Genomic DNA, 18900 nt, shown 5'->3' with positions numbered 1-18900 from the left:
GCGATGGAAAGAGCTATGCTTGGAGTGGTCAAATCAGAAATAGGGAGATCCGTAGGAGAACCAGAGTTACAGAAACCGACCAAGTACGAGTCAGACTCGCGCACTGAGGGTTCCGTACTCAGGTATATTTTCGACATTTCGCACGATAAATCAAAAACTATTATGCAGATAAATAAATAAAAATCTGTTTTAGAATGACAGGTAAAGTCCTTTCTTTATGTTATCCCACTTAGGTATAGTTATCTTACTTTGAAAATTGAAAATACTAAATGTTTGATCATGAACACATTTTTTTTTATGTAATCACGGTTTTTTTCTTTTACATTTTTTGCTATAAGACCTACCTATCTGCCAAATTTCATAATTTTACGTCAACGGGAAGTATCCGTACGTTTTCTTGACAGACACAACAGATGGACATACGGACAGACAGACAGACTGCGTACTGAACCCTCGGTGCGCGAGTCTGGCTCACACTTGGCCGATTTTTTCGCTCAGTAAGCGACCAAAATACGCAACCGACATCAGCGAAAGAGGGTTTCATTAAATGCTGCTTTAAATCCTCACAACTGGTAGTTATATAACATTATCTGTATACTTCATCAACTCGGCAAGCCATACATTTGCTCAACGCACGAGGGTGTAAATCTTGGTCCCTTTATTTTCCTAGATAACACTGTTAATGTCAAGGTTACTCACTAAGGACTGTAAGGTATGTTTTTCAGTAGAAACGAAAGGGTTACTTAAGTAAGGGAGTAAATGAATAAATCACCGTTTATTTTAAGGTAATTACAACTCATTACGTACTTTTAACAACTAGGTATTAGCCTTGCTGGCCTAGAAAATAGCTCTATACTTTTGCCTTGAAATGCTTACCTATATTCTTTTATGTTGAAAATACCTACTCAAGTTATACGTGGCAGAAAACACGGACGCCGAAGGAACATATATACCTGCCACTAGCCGTAGAGTAAAATAAAATCTATCGGTATGAATGTATGTAATAGATTTTATTTTTCACTCGATTTTGTTTAAAGCATTTTCCAAAAAATTATATCATCTAATGCCACTCCCCAAAAATACACGAACGTGTATTCATCCCAAAATAATAAAGAAAAATTAAACGCGGCCGTAATCTCGTACCCAGATTTAACAACGTACTTACCGAGTACCCCATAACAACAGTACAATGGATTTCATTCCCCTGGCGAGCCCATGGGTTTAAACGATGTTTTACAACAAACGCGATACTAAAAAAAGCGATACGATTAAAATAAATGGTAGCTAACGTGACGACATTTGTCGTTTTGTCGCTGAAGCGATAAAATCGCGCGGCACAAATTGGTGAGTGTCATTTGTTGTTACATCCACTACAGATTCTTCTCTAATGCTTATTTATTATTATTTATTGAACTGAGTTCACACAACATCATCGTTAACTGATGGATGTCCACAGTTGGACAAAGTTCTCTTGTAGAGACTTAAACGCACCACGGTCTTGCGTTGCCCGAATCCAGCGCCTCCCTGTGACTCGTTTGATATCGTCCGTCCTCTTTGTGGGGTCTTTCAACGCTGCACTTTCCGGTGCGTGGTCCCCATTCCAGCACTTTGGGACCCCAACGTCTAAGTGCCTTGCTAATAAACTTCGCAACTCACTAGAAACTACTACTACAACTACTAGCTGTTATATAGAATGTAACCACAAATTTTGCAGTAACTTTTACAGTCTTAGCCAACTAGCTTAGGTGGAGTGCCACCCTGAACCTCGTAAAAATCTCGAATTTTACGCCTTCATTTATTATTATAGCGTATGAGCGTCAAAGGATTTCGTTTAGGAGTGAATGAAAAGAAAATATTTTTTATTTGTAAAGCCTAATTGATTTGTGCTCTCAGAAATTCTTTGTTTCGTTACAACAGTTATTTTGAGTAGGTACCTACGAAATGATATGTATTGAATTTGTAGTAAATTATTTTGACGATTCAAAAGCACTTGTAAGAGTGTATTTGAATAAAAATATATTCTATTCTATTCAACGAAAAAACTAGTCTTTAGTTTGCCGAGAGCAGTTTCCCTAGCGCGCTTCCCGGCGTTTTCCATACACACGTTGTTTTGTTCTCATTTGAATATACGTATAACCAATCAAACACAATATAATTTTGTAGCCACGCTCCAGAAAGACATATCTGTGTTTGTGGTTTATGACGGATTTCCAAAAAAAATTGTAGGTTCAAAGTTACGTTCAAAGTAAATTAAAAAAAAGCGTTCTTTCTTGTACGGTGGTAAGAAACACTGACTGATTTTTCATTATGTTGTGGCTACATTAAGGTTTACGTCAATACCCAACAACGCTATATTTATCGCGATAACCAATACGTTAAACTGAGTGGCCACACTTGAACAGTTAACGTCTAATGCCAATTGAATAGGGGTTAAAAACGTCTAACGTTAAACGGCGTTGTGAGTGCCGTTGTACGTTGACCGTGGCTACATATACGTTTAACGGGAAACGCCGTTGATCATCGCGTTGTTGGCCGTTAATGTGGCCGAGACATTATAGTTTAACTCTCTCACGGGTAAAATCTCCCCACATGTGTCTCTTAAAATATTCACAACGCTAGTTGGCAGCAGATGGCGCTCTCGTCCCAGGATTTGCATCAGACGATGTAAAATCCGAATTTTGAGGTAATTCCGGTAATGGCGGCGGCGGAGCACCAGATTTTTCATAATGTTATTACATTTTTGAGAGCTGCAACAACAGTCACAGTTGTGGAGTTTCGCGACGAGTTTCCTCAGAATACAAAAATATTGCAGGAATACCTACACAATATGAAATAGTTTTATTTTTATTTTTATTCGGATACAAGTTAGCCCTTGACCGCAATCTTATGTGGTGGTAAGCTTAAGATGGAAGTGGGCTAACCTGGAAAAAGTATGTCAGTTTTTATTAAACCCATACCATACCCGTTTGGTTTCCTCACGGTATCGTACCGTAACGACAAACCGCTTGCGACAAACTAACCATTGGTACTTCAGCCACCTTCAGCTTGCTAATCCTTTGAGCTACGTATATGTCGGTCGCTTTTGGTAGATACTAGAAATGTATTATTATAACTACTATGTTACTATATTCAAGTAGAACATCTAATAAGTCAGTTTCGGAAGGTCGGAGCAAGCAAGGGTTGATGCGGCGGGAGTGTTGTGGATATGGGTCAAGGGGACCAGAGTTTACAAATTGCATTTCGCCGCTTCCGCGCTGCTCTGAGTGCGATATCGTTTATTACGTTCTCTTTTTTGATTACGATAATAATACTTTCGAATTATTGCAGTAATCACATTCGTATATAAGTACCTACCTACCTACTATTATATTATTTACATGACAGCCCAAAAATACAAGTGTAATACTTTCAGCACGGTAATATTATCTAAATATTACCGTGCTTTCAGGCTTCATGTAGGTAGGTATGTGTCTATGTGAGTTTGTGTTTCTGTTCCACTACAATATAACTTTTAGGGGTGATTACGCACTGAAGGCATATAACTATTTGTATGGAAGCTAGCTAGCTCTTTCGTCATCCGAGTTCCCTCCGTCATTCGTGAGAATATCTCGGATGTGTCTCGAAATCAAATCAGACGTTCCACCCTGCAAAATTTCATAGACTTTGGTTGCTTAGTATTCAAATGAAATTGGAACTACGATTGTATGAAACGAGTGACGGAGAGAGCCTTGTTAAAAGGTTTACCTATCATAGTTTTCGTGTAAATTTCAGTCCTTTTTAATACACTAAAAAAGCTATTACTTGAATAAAGTTTTTTTAAAGTTATTTTACAGACAGGTTTCGGTCATAGCGATGTATGAAGACAAACGGACGGACGCAAGAGTGCATTTGTGCACTTTTTGAGCACACCTAGTATCCTTTGAGCCATTCAATTGATTGAATAAACATCAATATTCTAAACCACACAGAATTTCATACACCATTAAACTAGAAACTATCAGAGCGGCATGTTTTAATGTTATTGATGTTATTGCTGTTATTGGCTGCGATCCGCTCATTAGCTGTTGTGATTCAACGTTTTGGAACGAGCTATAATATAGCATTTAATAATTGCGGTTGGTTTTAGTTACGTTTTTGCGGTTTTTGTGATTCGGCGAGCGGAAAATCGTTTGAAAACATTTATATAATTAATTTTGCGATAAGTGTACTTTCTTTTACCACGCGGTTATAGTTTTGTGGTTAACATGTCCTGCCTTCTTTTGGGAAGGTCAGGGGTTCGATACCGGGCACGTACCTCCACAACCTTTTAGAGTTATGTGCATTTTAAGTAATCAAATTTATACCACTTGCTGTAACGGTGAAGGAAAATATCGTGAGGAAACCTATATGCCTCAGATTTCTCCATAATACTTTCAAACGTGTGTGGTCTGCGAATCTTCCATGGGCCAGCGTGGCAGTTTATGACCTATAAACCCTTCTCATTCTGAGAGGAGACCCGTGCTCAGTAGTGTACCGGCAATGAAGTTTTTTTATTAGTCATTTTAATCATGTCTAACATTGCCCTTTCCCCTCCAACTAAGCGTAAAGCTTGTGCTAAGTGTGCGTACGAAAAAAGTGCAAAGGGTGGGCTTCCGCAAAAGAAAAGAACACTAGAGCTTTTTATCGTCCGTTAAAAAAGCGTCCAAATGGAACAAATGTATTCCAAAGTATATGTTCACACGTCACGTTTTACGTGTGAACAGATACTTGGGAATTCATTCTGTTCTATTTGGACGTCTATCTGTTTTAACGGACGTTAAAAAAGCTCTCGTGTAAATGAGGCCTTAGTGGAAGAAACGTTCGCGCAAAGCTTGGATTGCTCTCTCGCCTTTGACAGTTCATCTGCACACGGTAAAGAGACGTTTTACTGTCGCTTGCATTCCAAGTGAGGCAACTACGTATTTTTAGCAAAAGAGGAATGTTCAAGCGAGTGGGAGTAAGTAGGAGAACGGCGCAAAACTGGGATTGCCCTCTCACCTTTGACAGTTCACCTGCACATCGCTTGCATTACAAGTTTAGTGAGGCAACTAGGTATTTATTAAACTACTACCTGATACCCAAGACTTCGAACGCGTGGATTTAGGTTTTTAAAAATCCCGTGGGAATTTATTTCCGGGATAAAAAGTAGCCTATGTCACTTTTTAGGTCTTTAACTATACCCAGGCAAGAATCACGTCGATGCGTTGTATCGTTGCGTCGTGATAAACAGACAAACCAATAAACAAACACACTTTCGCATTTATAATATGAGTTATGGTAGTGATAGGTAAGTACCTAATTATTATTGTCCCTCGCATAGCTGGAACGGGCCAAACCCACGCTCTTTTAATACATTTATCCAATCTTTGATTGTAGGGAAACCTTTTTTCATGACCAAGCAACTGAATAACATGAAAAGTTCGATTTTTTTATGAACAAAATAACTGACCAAGTCACAATTTTCAAAATATTATAATAATAATATGAATCCCCCGAAACGGAGTAACGAATTTATATAGGTCCGAACATTATATCAAAATTGAAAGAGGCCCGGACTTATGTCACCATTACATATTTATAAGGGATGTAGGACAAGGGTAATTTATACCATCTCGCGTCGGAAGATATGGCTGAAAGGCTTAAGTGTAATGGGTTATATGTTTCTTATAGATTGCCGGATTACTTAGGGCTTCCATGACATTGGAGTGTCGTTCATGGCCGTACATGAATCTTGTGGTTTAACGCCTAAGTCACACTTTACCTACTTGTTTCGAAACTAACCTATTTTACACTATTAGTATTTAGATTTATTATAAACACCAACTCCCACTGGCCATTTGTTCGTTTTCTGGCTGTCTGGAAGAGAGGCACGCAAAGATTGGATCTTCATGGAATAATTTAATAGCTCGGTTTTGCATAATATTGTATTTAGGGGAATAATATACAAAAAAATATTTCGCCTACTTTTCATATCGACTCATGGTACCGATTCTACTTATTTCTAAAATGGGATTTTATTAAAATTATGAAACAAGACATGTAATTGCATGCATTAAACCTTAAAAATTCATACAAAACATTATTTAGTTTAACAATAACACCAACAGTTTTCAATTCTAAGCCTAAAATGTGGCCACTGCAATAAATCTTAGTCAGACATCTATAAATTTAGTCAGGGGAAGCTATTTTCGGAATGTAAGCAAACTTTAATCAAACTGTAACGCCAAAATCTGTTATTTTACCCAAGTTTCATTCCAGTTGGATCTGGTCGAATGGTATTTTTAAAACGGTAAATGTAATTGCTTTCCGTTGGTTAATTTTCGGAAACGACTTTTGTTAATCGAAACTGAATAAAATTTATATTGAGTACTTTAAACGGCACAACTCTATTAAAATACAGTGGAATTTATTTTATTTTTGTTTTTTTGTAGTGCTAACGAACGGTTGAAGAATATTTTATAAGACCTTTTAAATTAAATTGAGATTTTTCGTTACTTTTTTTCGTGTTCAATTATAATTTTATTTCGTACAGACCATAGGTACAATACATAACATAAAAAGAAAGCGAATAAGTACTTTCATGAAAATAAAATATTAGTTTTACCATATTTGTTAACATAATAATCTATCTATTTTTATCTACAGCATAAGATTTTAACGTGTGTCATGTAATTTTTAATGTTTACATATTATGTATTTAAAAATCATAAAGGGTGAAGGAAAGCATGGAGATAAATCCTGTATACCTGAGAGTTCTCTATAATACAGTCAAAGGTGTATGAAGTCTCTCAATCTACAGTTGCTCAGTGCGGTGGACAGTGACCTAAAACCTTTTCTTTCTAAGAGGTGATTAACAAGGTTGAGGCATGATCAACCGCAAGCCTATCTTGAATAATAAAAATTAACTAAATGAATCTCCGTAAATAGGTAAACATCAATAAATTATTCCATAAAATAACATATACGAAAGCCTAATTTCAATAGTCTACGGACCATTACACTAATATCCAACGTACAATACGGAATCTCGAGACAGGAAGATTTATATATACACATTAGTTCTGTCCGTCCGTCGTTCACGAGGCACTCGGAAACTCCGAGAGTGGCCACCATGTACAACTACGCTCCGTTTTCACCAGTTACTTACAATTTCCTCCAACCCTCCCCTAGTTTTATTTATGAGCCGCTCACAAAATAAATTCAATGTAAGACCACTCGCAGACGACATACTTCTAATCAGGCGATAATAATCACTTACATAGGACTTAGACTCAAAGGAGTAACCAAATCCACAATCCACTGTCACATCCCACCGCCTAGTGTACGTCAACTACCCATTGTGCCAGATCTTTTATTCACACATAAATATATGCAGATTGTGGAAATGCCCTTCGGCGATCTGCCCATTAGATTTCAACATAGGGTTCATCAATAATTATTATCAAGTTCTGGAAAAGCTGGCAATGGGAGTTCTTCTGTTACTGTTCTTCTCTTTATATGTATGTTTAGTTGGAAACCTTCCGACGTGGTTATCACTTGTCAGACACTTTGACACTTAACACAGTTTTTTCCCTTACTAGCTGCTGCAAATGTCAAGGGTCAGTAATCACTTTAGGTACGCCTCTTTTGTTCGATTTCTATTTAAAAACCCAAGACCTCAGATTAAACTTACAGCCGATCGAAATTCCGTGGTCTGCGCGAGTCCTTATCGAGTCACAAAATAACTTCCCTATAAGTGGTATTTGTGAGCAAGGACACTTTCCGCTAAAGAAGTTTTACGAACGATTAAAGCCAGACTAAGAGCTCGTGAGGACCAGACATTCGTTATTTTACAAAAGCTGAAAGTTTCTCTGCGCCCCCAACAGAGGGAGGAACAATCAGAGACTATGAAGTTTGGATCATGGTAGCTTTGGGAGATAACAGGTAACAAAGACGTATAAAATCTTTCGTGAATGTATAATTATTTTTTTTAATATTTTATTCGAAACAGTATTAGAATTCACGCCATGCATTGATTGTCGCTCCCTGTGTTGGAGACAATGCGTAGAAAAAATTTCAGCTTTTATGAAATGACGAAGGGTTGGCCCTCACAGGCTCTTTCTCTGCTACACTGCGCTATCCTTCGCTTCACCATCAAACGACAGAGGGGGCTTGGGAGTGTTGTAAGTAACTTGTTATTTATTGTACCTAAACGTTAAAGGTTAGCTATTCGTTATGCGTTGATGTAACGGGGATAGCTGTTGACGACATGAATAGATAATGTTCAAATCAAATCAAATCAAAATCATTACTAGGTACTATTGTACATCTTTTGTTTGTCCGATTTTTTAGATTTGAAAGATGATAATTAATTACGTGAACTACCCCAAGCTACGAGGGTTCCAAATGCACCTCAGTCTGGTTAAAATTCGATTGAGTTGAAACTTTGCAAACTCATTGCATGTGTAGTTTGGATGACAATAGATGGTTAGGGCACCATTGAGCATCTCTGATGATGCAGGTGGGATGTATATAAATATCTATCTCCCACCTCAGCACTTAATGCCCAGCAAGTAAAATAAACTCATAAGGTTCGTTTTAAAGGTACAAGTTAACTTTACTTTAACAGTCTAGTTTACAGGTATAATAACTTCTACCGATTTTCAACTCAGAGTCCACTATCAGTGTTGCCATCACACAAACTCAATCCTCACCGCGCCATTTTCCCTTAAAATATTCACAGCGATAGTTGGCAACAGATGTTCCTCCCCCAGGATTTGCATAAACGCTATAGAGCCTGAACTTCGAGGTAATTTAAGTAATGGAGGTACCGTAACACCGAATTTTTCATCACGGTATTAAAATTTCCAAAGAGAAAATACCTTTAGCGTGAAAATTCTCTTCTTTAGTGATAATTTTACGAAATACTATGCATATTCAAAGTCAAAGTTTTCATTAGAAGCAAGCTAGAAGTTCGGACACTTCAATGTTGAAAATCCCACCGTAAGCATCATAATTAAAGCTCACAATTCCATGGTTTACTGTGAGTCGAGTTGGAGTGGAATCGGCGTTGAATCTGTGTATCTAATAAACGAACATCTACAAAACGTCCAAATCCAACCCAAAAACTGTCAACCATTGAATGAATTCATGTAACTTATGTCTAATTATGCATTTAAATAAGGGAAATTATGTTTTAAAAAGTGTCAACCAAATATTACTCAATATTTCACACAATAAGAAGCAATTTTCTCCCTTGATTGTAATAAATCCTATATCCGCATGCAGAGAATATAATTATTATCATCGCGTATTTCATACGTTAGATATATGAATAAACATAGAACTGTGTACGTTGTGAGTTAATTATGTGAATTGCAGAATAACGCCAAGTCCGACAAGCGTTTACTCTGACTGTATGTTTTAATTTCTTGTTCAGTGGAAGTGATACTGATGAGTATCTTTAATTTAATTGAAGCCTCAATAACTCAACGGTTTAAGCAGCGGACTGAAACCCGAAAGCTCGGAGGTTCAAACCCCACCCGCTGCACTATTGTCGTACTATTAGCACAAGTTTTACGCTTAGTTTGAGTGGAAATGTGGTTAAAGAATTTTATTCTCAAAAGAAATTATACAAATGGGGAATATTAGTCATGATTAACGTAGCTATTATTTAAAAAAACCGGCCAAGTGCTAGTTAGACTCGCGCACCGAGGGTTCCGTACTCGGATATTTTTTTTCGACATTTTACACGATAAATCAAAATTGTCATGCATAAAAATAAATAAAATTCTGTTTTAGAAAGTACAAGTAAAGTCCTTTCATACGATACACCACTTGGTATAGATATCTTACTTTAAAAATTGAAAATATTTGTTCATGAACAAATTTTGTTTTGTGATGTAACGACAAATTAACAATTCCTTTATATTTGCTATAAGAACTACCTACTTGCAAAATTTCATAATTCTAGGTCAACGGGATGGACCCTATAGGTTTTTTGACAGACACGACAGACGGATAGACGGACAGGCAGAGAAATAATGAAGTTATCCTATAACGGTTCCTTTTTTCCTTTTGAGGTACGGAACCCTAAAAAAGTTGATAAGCACCATACAAACTCGTACAACCAAGCGACCGCTCGTGACTTGGCTTCCACGGGAATTTCTTAAAATCCAAGCGTACTTGCCTATTCATTTTTACATTGCAAAGGGAAACTGAGCAGATTTTCAACTTTCTACATAATACGTAGGTATAATACAAGGGCCAGCGCCAACGAGAGGGACTTTTGTCCCTCTTGGTCTTGAGCTTGGTCTAGACTCTAGCCGTTGAGGAGTCAATGAGTGAGCATCAGGACTTTTTAACCCCCGACTCAAAAAGAGGGGTGTTATAAGTTTGACGTGTGTATCGGTGTATCTGCCTGGCATCGTAGCTCCTAAACTAATGAACCGATTTTAATCTAGTTTTTTTTTTTGTTTGAAAGGTGGCTTGGCTTGATCGAGAGTGTTCTTAGCTATAATCCAAGAAAATCGGTTCAACCGTTTGAAAGTTATCAGCTCTTTTCTAGTTACTATAACCTTCACTTGTCGGGGGTGTTATAAATTTTTAATTTACACTTGTTATTGTATGAGATATTTTAGAAACCACTCGACAGTTCAAATTAAAATATAAATAAAAGAAAGAGAAGCTTAGTAAGTAGTAAACAGTTTTATATTAACCGAGACAAGATGAGCGGCGCTAACAAAAATTTAAAGTACACAAAGCAAAACGGTTCGAGTTTGTTAAACAAGCAGAGTGGGATCTGCTTTAGGTTAGCTTTTACAACAAGATCCGACTCACTAAGCTAAGAAACTTATTCGTGAGGAAACGAGTTGAAAAGTAATACTGTAATATTATACACAATAGATAGCTAAGACCGCGACTTCATTCGCTCGTATTAAGCTAGACTACACAAATTTTAAACCCCTACTTTACTCCCTTGGGGTTAAATTTTCAAAAATCCTTTCTTATCGGATGTCTACGTCATAAATCACAATAGTATGCCAAATAGCCCGATTCATCCCGTAATCATCCGAAATCAGTCGTTTCCATCAGGTGTGATTGTGGTCAAGCGCTTGTCTATAGTGAATAAAAAAAAATTAAAAAAAATTGATTTGCAGTGATAGATCTAAGATCAGTCAGCCAGCACTCATCCACCCATGGAATTTCACAATCATAATAAAGTAGCTATTAATATCACGGGTATCAAAACTAAACAAACCTGCGTGACAAAATCAAAACACGTTTAGTCATCAGACCAACGCAGCGGCTGCAATACAGGAACTAGAGCAAACAGAGCGCGGCCCTGAGCAAACTGAGCCGTTAACACCTCAGCAAACAATCGCCAGTATCAATATGTAACCAACCTCGCTATTAAATCCGAAATCTCTAACGCAAACGCTCAATAATCGAAAAACTATCCTGTAACACTCTGTCATGCAAATTTTAATCATACAGTTATGAAAATAGAGTTTAATTTTCAATGTATAAAGTGGTTAGAATATAAAGTTGTCTCTAGGCTTTGCGTGAAGTGTTTTGTGTATATTTCGCATAATATGCTGCAATCCAAGCGTAATGAATGTGACATTGCTTTCTAGAAGTTTCTAGAGCCTTGATAGCGTAGTGGTTAAGAGCCCGCCTCCTATTCAGAAGGTGAGGGGTTCAGTCCCGGACACATCTAACTTTTCGGAGTTATATGCATTTGAAGCAGTTAAATATCACTTGATTTAACGGCAAAGGAAAGCATCATGAGGAAACCTGCATGTCTGAGTGATCTAATAATGATCTCAAAGGTGTGCGAAGTCTGTAAATCCGCACTTGATCAGCGTGGCCGACTGTGGCCTAACCCCTTCTCATTCTAATAGGAAACCAATCATCAGTACCTAGTAGACCAGTATACTATATCATCCTATAAATCAAGCAATTCTGACCATCAAAAGGAGTACAATACCTAAGTGCTTTGAAAAATGATTTGTGTTTAGGTTGAGTAGTGGGATAGGTTGATGATGATGAAATGAAGTTAAAAGATCCTTGTGCAAAAGGGCCTAAGTCTCTCTCTTAAATAATAAACAGTTCGAAACACCTAAGTACCTACTTCGTATGTGTACATCAGTAAATAGTTGCGGTCTACGTCAAGATCGGTTAGCTTTGCTTAGGCCTAACCTAACCGACTCGTAAGATAGACTTAGCAAAACAGATTCCACTGCCTGTTATCTTGACACTCTCTACTCTATTATTTAGTGCTCTGAGACAGCGCCTTGTCTTGTTCGGTCCAAGAAATCCGGAGAGCAAGGAATAATAACAGGTACCTATTTTAAGGAGACCTGAATCTTGATCGATGTTAGGTCATTTCTCTTATCCTTGTTATATATTTGATGAAGCTGGCTATCTTTTCCCGCCACACATTTCATATCGTCTGTCCATCACCCCATCGCCGGCTCACTACTAAGTACGAGTCTTCGTTCAGAATTAGAAAGATTAGGCCACAGTCTACCACACTGGCCACGTGCGGATCGGTAGAATTCACACATTTGAAAACATCATGGAAAACTTTGACTCAAGACATGTTTCTTCATCGCTATAGCAAGTAATATTTTATTGCTTAAAACGCACATAGCTCCAAAAAATTAGAAGCACTTAGATGGAATGGAATCTCGGATCCCGCGAGTATTAGGCCGACATTTTAGCCACTAGGCCATCACTGCTTGAAGGATGACGTAATAAATTCAATACACAAGCAGCCTAAGCCCTAATCTTTATCGTTTCCTCATATTTTATTTATCCCCACTCCCCACATCCAACAGGTCGCACCAACTGCTCAGGAACAAGGAAGGAACGAGCAAAACAAATTATAAACGGAATAGCATTATGAGGCTTTCACGCGTTAGCTAAGGGCGCCTGTGAGGCACGTGCGCTCTTTATTGCGTAACGGTAAAGGCTTTTAATGGCGGCGGGCACTACACGGCGCCTAATGACGTGTGAACTTGGAGTAGAAAGGCTCGCCCACGGTATAACAGGATACCTATGCTGCCTATGTTGGTATATGACCTACCTATGGATACTTCCAAACTAATTGACAGTATGATAATAAACCTTTTAGGAACGGTAATCCGAACCAATGTGTGGTAAGTTATTTTGACGATTCAAAAGCACTTCTAAAAGTTTATATGAATCAACCCATTTCCTCATAAAATGGAAAGGGTTTAGGCCATAGTCTGCCAAGCTGAAAACATTGGATTGTGTTTTTAACCCCCGACCCAAAAAGAGGGATGATATAAGTTTGACGTGTGTGTCTGTGTAACTATGTATCTGTGTATCTGTCTGTGGCATCGTAGCTCCTAAACTAATGAACCGATTTTAATTTAGTTTTTTTTTTTTTTTGTTTGAAAGGTGGCTTGATCGAGAGTGTTCTTAGCTATAATCCAAAAAAATCGGTTCAGCCGTTTGAAAGTTATCAGCTCTTTTCTAGTTACTGTAACCTTCACTGGTCGGGGGTGTTAGAAATTTTTAATTTACACTTGTGGTAGTATAATAATAACCTTAAGTTTTTGCTAGCGTTCTGGTTACACCTTGTATTTAAAAAAGTGCAAGTCCAGCTTAGTCTTGAAAAATGTCTCAGTAGGAAGTTAAATCTTTTTTGATTGCGGTTTGCAGAGATCTCCCGGCTCCGTACAGCGGTAAATAATTTGGCAGCTAATCCGGTCCTTTGCCCGGACCTCTCATTTGTTCCAGCACTCGACCCGGCTCGCGAACACGGCCCTTGCGGTTAACTAAACTGATATTTGTAAGGATTTGTAATCTTGGAAACGAAGAAGAGGAAGACAAGTATTAAATTATTACTTGTGTTTAGTTGTTGCTTGATATTATGAAGTTGAATACCTTTAGTTTATTCTAATAAATCAAATGATACTCTATACCTACCTACTCTATGACGTAGGTGCCACCACTAAGAAGGATTTGAGCAATTGCAGCCCAGTAAAATCGGGTAGGTTAGCTACCCGATTACCTAGGTACATTACCTAGTTCACCTTTTCATCAGAAATGATTTCTATACCAAATGGAGTATCATATGAAAGGGCTTTATCTCTACATTTTCATTTATATCAACAGATTTTTATTCATTTTTATGAGTAATAGTTTTTGAGTTATCGTGCAAAATGTCGGAAAAATTACCCGAGTACGAAACCCTCGGTGCGCGAGTGCGAGACTGACTCGCACTTGGCCGGGTTTTTTTTCAATTTATAGCACCTGACTGCAATCACTGGTTGATAGGTGATACAGCCTTGTGGAGCGTGCTTGTCAAGGAAATGCCTATTTACTCTTTGAATTGAAGGTAACTTCATTAAAAATGTAGGGAAATCCCGTTTGATACTCGTAAGCTTAATGTCCCTGAAAGACCAAAAATAGAAAAGCAATCATGCGAAACGATAAAAAGTGACCTTCGTAACAAGTTATACGTAAAATCTTTATTGATTGCGGTTGAGGAGGATTGTCCGAGTACCTACAGTAAATAATTTCGCAGGCGGAAAGTTAATCCGGCCCTTTCCCTCGACCTTTCGGCTGTTCGACACTCCAGGCAGGTCGCAAGAAATACGGCCCTTGTGGGAAACAAAAGTGATATTCCTGAGGATTTTTTGCTTTGGGAAATGTAGAGAAGTATTAAATTACTTGTAAATGTATTGTTACTTTACTACGGAGTTGCTTTTTTATACATATACTTTGTGATTGAATAAAGGGAGCGATCTTCAAAGAGTGCTAAGCAGTATTTTCTTTGAACATTTATTTAGATGTCGACATGATTTGCCCTTTTATCTTACAAGAAAAAATATTTTTATTTATCTGTATCTCACACTGTTAAAGATCGATCGGTCCTTTCCCAAACAAGCGGTTAGCTGCAAAAAGTTTTTGAGGTTTTTGTTTTTTTTTTTTTGAAAAATGTTTTTATTAATATTGAACAATAAAAATCTATTGTACATATACAGCTCATGCCCTATAGTAGCCTTGGTCTGCCTTAGTTAAACACAAAAATATAAATATAACCATAGACTTAATATCATATTACTATAACATAGTTTGGTGGGCAAAGACGCCCATTTCAAACTTACCAACTTCATATTATATCATTCTATTTACACGAATCGCAAATGATCTTGGGCGACGGTAGTAACTGTTCGTTTGCTCACTATTTTAATAAAAAAAATCCATAATTACACCACAATAGGATAAAAAAAAAAAAAAATGCTAACCTCAGGCTTGGATCTATACAATAGGGCTTTGCTTAGCGTGGTCGGCTATGGTCTCTTTTGGTAGTATGGTCATTCTACGAGAGGAATCATGTTCGATCATCAATCCATCGCTAACCCCCTGTTAGCAATGGATTGATGATAGTGATGATGATGACAATTTAGCAGGGTTATTCGGTAAATCAGTAATCACCAAATGTAGGCCTTAATTAATATTTATTTTTAAGCCATGGAAGCTTTTCTATGAAAAATCATTTTGTATCGCTTAGAGAAGCAGCTTTCTAAAACAAACCAATGTCAAATGTGTTTGATGGCTTTCATTTAGTGATGATCACTGAGTTAGTGAAGCGCCCCGACTGGTAACAGAATAAAATATCTTTGTTAACCTGCATTTAGAGCAAATAAATGATTGATTGATTGAAAATAAGTTTATTCTATCGAAATACGAGCTGTATTTTACTTCTGCTCACAAATTCTCCAAACAAAAACTATTCAGCGGTTCTAGCGAAGTTTCTCAAAGGTATGACAAAAACAACGGGGTAAGGAAATTAGCTCCTCCGGGAGGACATCAAAGGTCCTATTAGCGTCGAGAGGACGTTTCCACGGAGTTCGTCGAGGTTTAATGGATTCCGATACGTTTGTCTGTTCCTTTTTTTTTAGAAAAAATAAGGTTGATGCTTCCCGATGTTTGGATTGAAAGGAAATTGTACACTTAGATTTTTTCAAACATGAAACCTCCGATTTCGTTCGTTTTGTTGTTTTGGTTTCGTCGGATTTAGGTTTTTAAAAGTTTTTTGTGGGAATAACTTATTTGATTTTCTGAGATAAAAAGTAACATCCGCACCTGGGATGCAAGCTATCTTTTTGCCAAATACTTAGATAATGCCCGCAACATGGATTTAGGTTTTAAGTTTTCAGGTTGAAAATCCTGCGAAAACTTATATTTTCCATGATAAAAAGTAGCCTGTGTCCGTCCACGGGATGCAAGCATCTCTATATCTTTCGTGAAAATAGGTTAAACAGATGGGCCATGAAAAGTTAGCTAACAAACAGAAATAGGTACATACTTTCACATTTATAAGAAGTTTTTGAGTTATCGCCAAAAAGTAGGGTAATTCAGAAAAAATGATGTATAAAAAAGAGTATGCTACATAGAACCAAGCTTTTTGGTTTTAATTTTCGGCTTCGGAAACATCGGCTTTAATAAATTCCTATGTTTTTTGACGATAATTCGAACTACTTTTTAGGATTAGCCGTTTTTAGTAAGAGGATGGCAGGGTACATGTCTTAACATGGAGACCTAGTATGTCCAGCAGTGGGCATCTACGGCTGACGACGACGATATTTGGGTATTTCTTTCCATAACATAATCCATCAGATATGCTATGAGGAATAGTATAGTAGTAGGTACTCGGCTTATCAATAGTTGAATATAATTAATCACGCATGACTGCCTACTGCTGAACTGGATCAAGTCAATAATATCGCTCTGTAAGCAATGTCACATTCGCAAATAGTACAAATATTATATTATTATAGCTATCAATATTAATACCTATAATTTTGTGTTAAATATATTTATTTTATTTCATGTTACAAGGTCAATTTCAGGCGTAGGTATATAAATAGTCACAAATGTCTAGATAGAGTCGTTTTGAAATAATTCTCGGAATTTCAAGTATAAATAAAAAGCTCTAGAAATATATTTTTAATTTATTCAGAATTATTCATAAATATATATTATATACATCGAGGATTATACTATTATTTATTGTTGTATTTATTATTGTAGAACAATCAAATTATCAGTGAGATTATGGCGAAAATTGGTTCAATTATGGAAAATCGTTAAATATTATGCTTCAAATCAACTTAGAGTAACTAATACAATACGTTACTTCAAAGACTCTATCGCTTCAACATTGCTATTTAATAAGTATCGCAAATATTCTAAAGGTAGACTTATTTGATTGATTCATGATTTATTTGGATAGTTTAAACACTACAAAGATTCCGTCTTTTAAAATTTCCGCATGTAAACACGGAGAAATAGAATTCACTACTACTCAATGTTAACAAATTGGAAGAATATTCAAATACTCATGTGAATAAACATTTGTTCGTCGCTCGCTGAGCCAGAGATATACTTTGTCAATACATCGATGTCTCGCCCCGTTCCAATCGATTTGAGTCGAGCGATGATGGAACTCACTCGAGTAGAAAGGATTTTAAATTTCTGTCAGAAGTGGGATTCCTATAATGCGGATTAAAAGAGGCTTTTAGCTTAGCTTGCTTGTTCAATGTGAATGTGTAAGTGTGGATTTGAAAATGTGGATATGTATTTTTAGCTTGTAATATTTCTACTTGGTTTTAATATTTCTACTTGCTTTTGTAAGTAAGCACTCTTAGTAATTGAAGTTTCATTTATTAAGTAGGTACTAGATCATGCCCACGACTTCATCCGCGTGTATTTATTGTAGGTTTTAAAAAAAAATTCGGAAATTGCCTAAGTAAGTCAATTTCCGGGACTCAAGCTACCTTTGTACCTACAAATCGGTTAAACGGATTTTAAGAATCCCGTGGGAGCTCTTTGATTTTCCGGCATATAAGTAGCTTATATCTGTCTCCACCTGGTTGCCATCTCAATCTGTCGCGCGATAGGATCGTCATAATAAACATGACCTAGGCCCTAGGTCATGTTTATAGGGTACGCCCGCTCTGAGCAATTTTCTTTTGCCCTTTTCCCCTGCAAAATTGTATGAAACCATTTGGGCGCATTTTTTCAAGTGTGCGTGCGGCTCCATATAAACATTAAATTATTAATGCGAAAGTCTGTCTGTCTGCTAGCTTTCCATGACCCATCTGTTTAACCGTGTTAAACCGAATTTTGATGAAAGGTAGTGAGATAGCTTGCATCTCAGGAAACGATTTTGCCCAAGTACTCTTTATCCTGGAAAATCAAAGAGTTCCCACGGATTTAAAAAAAAAAAGCTAAATCCACACCGAATAAGTTAGCAGTATCATCTGTTTAGTACAAAAATAGCTTAATAGGCTACTTTTCAGCCCACAAAATCAAAGAGTTGCCACAGAATAAAAAAAAAACAGAAACTAAGAGGAAAAAGTCGCGGGCATAATTTGATTTCTTATATTTTCCCCATAATCTTCAAGCGCAAAATCATAACAATCAGTCAAGCATTTTCATAATACAGTAAAATTCCTCCTCCATGTTAGCTAAATTAGGCGTAATAAACGTAAGTGCGTCAATAAAATAACATTACAGCGGGGACGGGAACAAATCTACGATCCATGAAGAGTTACCCACTTCCTAAACTCCTTGCATAATTTCGCAATTTATTAGATACTTAATTTTATGGTTTCGTCTCACTTCAGCACATGTTTTTAAATATTCCATCTTCTGTTACACACACGCAATATATAGCACCACCTCAAATTATTTATGAGGTAGGTAAGTAGATATATACGTTCGGTCTCAGAATTCGAGTAGCAATTCCGCCAAACTATTGCATCAATAACCTGTCGCACTTATGACCTTAATTAAAAATTTATAACACCCCCGACAAGTGAAGGTTACAATAACTAGAAAAGAGCTGATAACTTTCAA

General features: G+C 37.0%; 1 protein-coding gene across 1 annotated transcript in view; it reads right to left on the bottom strand.

The window, feature by feature from the left end:
• The window catches only part of LOC123874214 (hemicentin-2-like), a 233122-nt gene that overhangs the window by 111316 nt on the left and 102906 nt on the right, over positions 1 to 18900 (bottom strand). The window lies entirely within an intron of this gene.

Source organism: Maniola jurtina, chromosome 18, assembly GCF_905333055.1.
Source record: "Maniola jurtina chromosome 18, ilManJurt1.1, whole genome shotgun sequence".
NCBI classification, from domain to species: Eukaryota; Metazoa; Arthropoda; class Insecta; order Lepidoptera; family Nymphalidae; genus Maniola; species Maniola jurtina.
Note: the sequence above shows the minus strand (reverse complement) of the source record. Positions and strands in the feature narration are given on the sequence as shown.